This window comes from Capra hircus, chromosome 17 (genome assembly GCF_001704415.2).
Source record: "Capra hircus breed San Clemente chromosome 17, ASM170441v1, whole genome shotgun sequence".
Lineage (NCBI taxonomy): Eukaryota > Metazoa > Chordata > Mammalia > Artiodactyla > Bovidae > Capra > Capra hircus.
In genome coordinates, this window is record NC_030824.1 from 12,103,261 (window position 1) to 12,110,796 (window position 7,536).

Consider the following 7,536-nt stretch of genomic DNA (forward strand, 5'->3'; position numbering starts at 1 on the left):
CCTGTTGTTCAAAAAAAGGGGGACATATCTTCATTTTCCCCCGTAATATATCTGATGGATGTTCAAATTCCAATATAGGGAAAATAAAAACCTTTCTTTGATCTCACTTCCCACAGGTAACCATAGTTAGCAGTTTAATGTGTCCTTCCAGACTTTAAAGACTTTTTCTTAGATAAAAAGATTATACTACATATATCATCTTATAATTTAAGTTTTTTTCACTTAAATGTAAGACATTAAGACTGTTTCCCATTTTGAATTGGTAATCTGTCCAAAAATGTAATTAATACTGAAAATTACCAGAAGAATGTTCATTTTGAATAATGGAAACACACACTGTAGTCAAGGTCTCCTTTTTTTCCTGCATTTTTTTCTCTCAATATAAAAACCATTTTATTGTCTCAAAAAAATAAAATTAAGAATATTTAGAAAGATACATTCCAAATTTTCAATATTGTAAACAACATAGCAATGGATATCTTCATTCATACATCTTCCACACTATTCCTGTTTGTTTGTTTTTTTTAAGTCATTTCCTGGAAATGTGATTTCCTGGTCAAAGGGACTCATGTGTTTAACACTCTTGATTCACATTTCTCAGTCCTCTAAGTCTGTTTCTCAATTTGTCAACCCACCAGCAGGATGTGAAAATGCCAGGTTTTCTACATGCTTGGCTTACAAATAAAGATACAGCATCAGGATTATTTTTAACTTTTTATTTTTAAATAACTGCAGCCTTACAGAAAAGTTGTAAAACTGGCAGAGAGTTCTCGTATGCCCTTCACCCAACTTTAAATGTTAACATCTTATGTAACCAAATTACGATGAGCCAAGCCAGGAAATAATACTGTTGCAATGCTACCAACTAATGCACAACTTTATTTAGATTTTTACCAGTTTTCCACCAATGTCTTTTCTCCATTCCAGAATCCAATCTGGGAATTGCACATTACATTTAGTTGTCATATCTCTTCAATCCTGTCCAATATGTACAAATTCCACTGTCTTTCTTTGCTTTTCATCACACTTTGAAAGCAGTCTGGTCACTTACTGGGTAGAAAGTCCCTTGATTTGGATTTGTTGATTTCTCCCGTGATCGCATGGAGGTTCTGCATTAGAGGTAAGAAGGCTACAGAGACAATAGTGTGTCCTTCTCAGGACACTGTATCAAGTGATTTAAGATGCTGTGATGTCTAACTTCCCTGGTGGCTCAGACGGCAAAGCGTCTGTCTACAATGCAGGAGATCTGGGTTCAATCCCTGGGTCAGGAAGATCCGCTGGAGAAGGAAATGGCAATCCACTCCAGTACTATTGCCTGGAAAATCCCATGGACAGAGGAGCCTGGTAGGCTACAGTCCATGGGGTCGCAAAGAGTCAGACACGACCGAGCGATGTTCCTGTTCCGTTCCTGATGTCTAACTTACTGGTGATATGAAACTGGTTCATTTGGTTAATATGGATGCCTGCCAGCTTTCTCTGCTGTAAAGTTACTATTCATCCCTTTGTGATTAATAATGTCTTGGAGGAGATAATGTCATTGAGATTAGGCAAATATCCTCCTCAAACTTTGGCCCACGTGTCTTAGTTACCCATCTGTGTGTCTTGTCAGGTGCAGCATCTTTTAAAATAGAACTTAAAAGTAGACAAAGCATTCCTGATTAAGCAGCAGCTAGTGAGATTGGTGAATTAGCTTGGAGTCTATACCAGAGGAGTGGGTATAAGCATGTGTACCCACCCTAGAGGATGTTTTCTGTATGAAGAGCACTGCAGCCTGACCTCCCACAGGTGGACCAGTAATCTGCCAGTCTCATGCATGTGGGGACTCCCTGGTGGCTCAGTGGTAAAGAACCTGCCTGCCAATGCAGCAGGCAAGGGTTCAATCCCTGGGTCAGGAAGCTCCCCTAGAGAAGGAAATGGCAATCCATGCCAGTATTCTTGCCTGGGAAATCCCATGGACAGAGGAGCTCAGCAGGCTACAATCCATGGGGTCACAGAGTCAGACATGACTGAGCAACTAAATGACCCATGCACATGTAAAGTGGCTTGGAAGACAAAGCATTCCACCATCTCTCTCTCTCTCTCTCTCTCTCTCTCTCTCTCTCTCTCTCTCTCTCTCTTTCACACCTTCTCTTTTGCTCTCTCTTTCCCTTTCTTTCCCTTTCTTCCATTTGTTAGCAGGGTCACCCCAGGCAAATTACTTTCGCCTGCTCAGTGCCTCAGTCTCACTATCTATAAAGTGGGAATGATAGCAGCACCTACCTCAGAGGGCTGTTGGTAGGATTCAGTGAGCTAATGATTGTACCATCTGGCACAGAATTACCACAATAGCGACCACTAGTATTGTGTCGCTTATCTGCTTGTTCCTGGCTGCTCTTAAGGAATTTCTCCTCTGCCTTCAGAGTGTGTCTGTCATATTAGCGACCATCCAGCAAAACCCTCTTGTATCACAGAAGCAGAAACTGCTGCTCCAAGAAGGTGAGTGATCGTGGGGAGATGATTAAAGGTGTAGGTTTCCTGGTTCACATGTCACTACCTTTTCCAGTGATGAATACCAAATAGCAACACAATTCAAACAAGACACTTCGCAGACCCCCACCTTCCATCTGCCTTAGTTAGGACTGTTTTTGTGGGATTGACAGAGGCCCGACTCAACAAGCTTAAGCAAAAAGGAGGAAGGCTCAATTTACTGAAACAATCTATAGGCATATGCAAGCTTCAGGCGTGGTTAGATCCACAGGCTAAAGTGAAATAATTAGAGCTTGAGATCTTTCTTTTATATAGAATCTCTAATCTTACTTCTTCCCAGATACAACTTCAGCAGACAGAGAGAACTTCTTTGCCAACAGCCCAATAAGTCCTGGAATGGAATCTGGGTAACCTGGCATGATAAGCTATGACCAGGCCTGCCTGCTGAAAAGTCCCAAATGAAAATCTCCTAGGTCTACAGAAAAGATGCAGATAAGAAGATATTGCCCCATAGCTGAGTTCAAGGCCTAGAACCTCAGAGCTTGACCATGTGGTTTCTGAGTCAGAGACACTGCCTCATATATAATCAATATTGTGCCTAGGTGCTGACATGATGGAATATAAAAGACACAATTCAAACAAGATACTTCAAAAAGACAATGACTCTCTGTTCTTCCCACCTTTGACATAGCAGACCTCCCACTGTACTGAGACAACCAGAGGTCACAGAGACCTCAATGAGATAATGACTCACATTCACTACCTACAGGCCTCTAGCTTTTATATCCTTCATATTGTTTATCAACTGCTTTAGTAGTAAAACATAAAAAGTGAAAGCCACCAAGTCCAAAGGACTTACTGTTGCCCATCCTCAAACCTGGACTAAACTTTGTGGTTCAGTCTTATACACCTAGGTCATTTGCTGTCTGCTGCACCAGCTACTGAGGCCAGAGGGATGGAGTGCTCTGATTGGTTAAGTTTCTGCTTTTGAGCCAATCACTGAGGCCAAAGGGATGGAGTGCTCTGATTGATCATGTTTCTGCTCTTGAACCAATCACTCAGGCCAGAGGGATGAAATGCTCTGCTAACCCCCTGGATTAGGGAGATGGTGTCCATCCTACTTGAACCACTAGAACTAAGAGTGGGATTTTCCCAAAGAAAACAAGGAGATGGATGCTGGAACAACAAAAAGTGACAGATTACAGCATTCCATTTGTGCTAAAAGAAACAATTTGGGGGGCTCATTCCTGCCTCCAATTCTACACTCAAGGAGGTTGTCTCTCTCAAAAGATCCTAATTATCATCCCCATTGCCATTTCCAATACTTACCTTGTAGGGGCATTCAGCTGGGTTGCTCAGAAACACATCTGCCAGACAGATCCTCTGGCACTCAGGAGATCTGGACTGAGGCCAACTGTGCTGATGCAGACCAAACTAATTCTGATCAGTTGTTGATGATCTATAGTGCTGTGTATCCAGATCTGAGCTCAGAGTGGAAGAGGGTGATAGTTGATTAGTGATGCCTGTCCTGGGCGTGAGCAAGAAGGGTAGGAACATGTTTGCAGTGTGTATCTTATCATAAAAGATCTCGATGATACTGTCCTGCTTGCATATGCTAAAATCCAGATCAAGGCAATAAACTTTGGAGCACACATTGCACATACAAAATAAAGCTTTGTCCTGTCGAGGAGATTACTTCTAACTGGGAAGACTGGGCATTTAGGGAAGCATTTGGACGTCATAGATTCTCAGCCTCAGATATTCCCAGTGACTCCTGCCCACTTCTCCCAGGTCTTCAGTTACAACAGCCCTGATTGAGAAGCTGTCTCTGCTCTTGTCTATGGACTCAGGATCCCTTTATAGAGTGGCCCCCAACCTTTTTGATACCAGGGACCAGTTTCATGGAAGACAGTTTTTCCACATACTGGGTGGGGAGGGGTATGGGATGTTTCAAGCACATTACTTGTATTGTGCACTTTGTTTCTCTTATTATTACACCAGCTTTCCCTCAGATCATCAGGTAGTGAATCCCGGAAGCTGGGGACCCCACTTTATAAGGCATGCTGTGTGCATTCCAAATTGCTTCAGTCGTGTCTGACTCTTTGCGAACCTGTGGACTGTAGCCCGCCAGGCATTAAGCCTTACAAAGCCCCAAATAGAGAGTCCCTTCTTGATGTAATCAGAAGACAGAAGGGCACTGACAAAGAGAGAACACTGTGCATCCAGAACACAGGCCCCTTTGTGAATAAACCTTTAGGACGGGCACATTGAGTGCCTCCATTGTTCATGCCAATGTCCAGAACAGGAGCTGCTCATGGAGAAAGCCTCCTGAATGGTACCAACACACACACACCAGTGGAGAAGAGCTTGTTGGGAAGCACTGATGACCCCATGATGCACAGGAGTCACCTGGGGATCTTGTTCAACTGCTGAGCCTCATTCAAGAGATAGGGAGCGGGGCTAGAGATGCTGCAGGTCTAAGAGGTTTCCAGCGGTCTTGGCTCCAGAGGTTTCCAGAGGATGCCAATGGTCTTGGCTCACTTTGGGAAGCAAGGGGCTGGGTTGTGGACAGACTAGATGCTGTGGGAAGAGAGAGAAGAGGGCTAGGGAGAGGAGAAACTGCACTGTGTAGAAGAAGAGTAGGAAAGGAAATGAGTGATGTTCTAAATATCTGCACGAAAGCACCAGCCTGAAGCCTGATACGTGGTTAAAAATTAAATTAAAAGTTCCCATCTTCCTTCTCCCTTTATTCCTGCTACTTTAGAAGTAAGGTAGAATTTTTGTTTCCACCCACTCCAGTATTCCTGCCAGGAGAGTCCCATGAACAGAAGAGCCTGGCAGGCTATAGTCCATAGGGGCGCAAAGAATCAAACACGACTGAGCGACTGACACTTTCACTTTTCACCTCTCACCCAACCCAACCCACACACAGAGACACTTTCAAATGGGGAAACCGAGGGTTGGAAAGATAAGTAACTGGTCACAAGTTACACTCTGGGTAAAGATTCAAGCCAGAAACCCAGACACCAACCGCTGTCTGCCTGTACCCAGTCCTCCGCGTTGCGACATGGAACCCAGAAAGGGACCTTGAGAAGACTTGGGGGCGTGTACAGAGCCAGCTTAAGGGCCCTCGTCCAAAGGCCTCCAGTTTCTCAAATAATAAGGCCAGTTGGAAGCTGTTAACACAGATGGGAACCAGCCAACAACAGGTGAAAGGCCGCCCAACTAGCAGCACTGTTTCAAGCCGTAGCACACTGCTGGCTTCCCCTCTCCAATTTCCAGGGGCCCAATCCCCAGATGCACCTGCCAGCAAACAAGCAGCAGCCACAGGGGAGACGTGGGTCTGCCCCACTCTGCCCCGGCTTCCATGTTCTCCCATTTCCTGGAGCCTCATGGGAGCACAGTTTCTCCAGGTTAATATATGGTGCTAATGAGGGGGAGCCGGCGGGGAAAGGCAAGGTCTATTTGATCCGGGGCTTGGAATGAAGCCAGGGTCCCTCTGGCCATAGAGTCTCTCTCCTTCCAGGTTAGTGGGAGATTAAGATGTATAGTCTGCAAATGGACTAACCTTTTCCAGGCCTCTTTAATGAGGCTTCCCATAATAGGGCCATTCCTCTTTCTTGGGTATGTGTACACATTCACACACATACGCATACACATTCCTTAACATAACCCATATGGAAATAAAAAAATCTCTCCCTGGCTCTAGTTTTTAAGTGGATGCTATAATGGGCAACACTTTTTTTTTTTTTTCTTCAAATGAAAACTCATGGTTCAATAACACGCCTTTCCAGTGACTTAAGAAGGTAGTTTCAGCCAACTGGCTAGGCCCCTCTTAGAGCTCAGCTTTATGGATCGTGCAGAATCAACTAGACCAACAGTTCCAATACTTTGGATACCTGATGTGAAAGAGTCGACTCACTGGAAAAGACCCTGATGCTGGGAAAGAGTGAAGGCGGGAGGAGAAGGGGGTGACAGAGGATGAGATGCTTGGATGGCATCATTGACTCAAGGCGCATGAGTTTGAGCAGACTCCAGGAGATTGTGGAGCACAGGGAAGCCTGGAGTGCTGCAGTCCATGGGGTCACAAAGAGTCGGACAACACTGAGCAACAGAACAACAATGATAGTCCCTCTAGGGGCTGGGGGGAACCCAGCACAAAGTATGGTAACGTTCCTAAGAAACATACTCAGTCCTGGGACTCTCTCTGGATGAAGCCCCATGAGCAGCTTCTAACCCTGGGTCCCTGCAGTAAAGGAACATTATTATGTTCTATATCACTCACTGACGTTCCCTGGTGGTTCCAGCAGTAAAGAATCCACCTGCAGTGTGGGAGACCTGGGTTCAATCAGGAAGATCCCCCAGGGAAGGAGTGGCAACCCACTCCAATATGTTGTCTGCAGAATCCCATGGACAGAGGACCTGGCAGGCTAGAGTCCACGGGGTTGCAAAACAGTCAGACATAACTTAGCAACTAAATAACACCAACTATTATGTACGTCAGGGCCGCGGACAGAAACTCTGGAGAGTTTCACCTCCATCTCAGATCAGAGGATCTCCTAACCTTAAGCTTCCCAGCCAGCACCGGCATTCTCAGGCCTGTCTCAGACACATGAGCTTCTGAACTCAGATGTCAAAATGAGCAGTGGCTCAAAGTTGAATCGTCTGACCACAGAGTAATAAAACTAGATATTACTTTATTTTTTAAAACTCTGGCCACTTAGAAATTTAAAGGCACATCCCAAACAGCTTGAGACAAAGAGGAAATCAAACCCAACAATTACAGCAAAGGAAATAACAATAATCAGAATAGTGTGTATTTTAAAAATCACACGGGAAATGCCCAAGGCTGTAATCAGAAGTGCAAGTCATAGTATTAAATGCTACTGTTATTGTATTTTAAAAGATACAAATAAATGAGCTGAGCATCAACTCAGGAAATTAGAAAAGACCAAAGAACAATAGGGAAAAAATACAAATAATTATTAACAAAGAGAAAAGGAGAAATATGTGAGTTTAGATTTTTTTTTAATCCAGAGCAAAGATACAAAACTCTGAGGGGCTAATCAA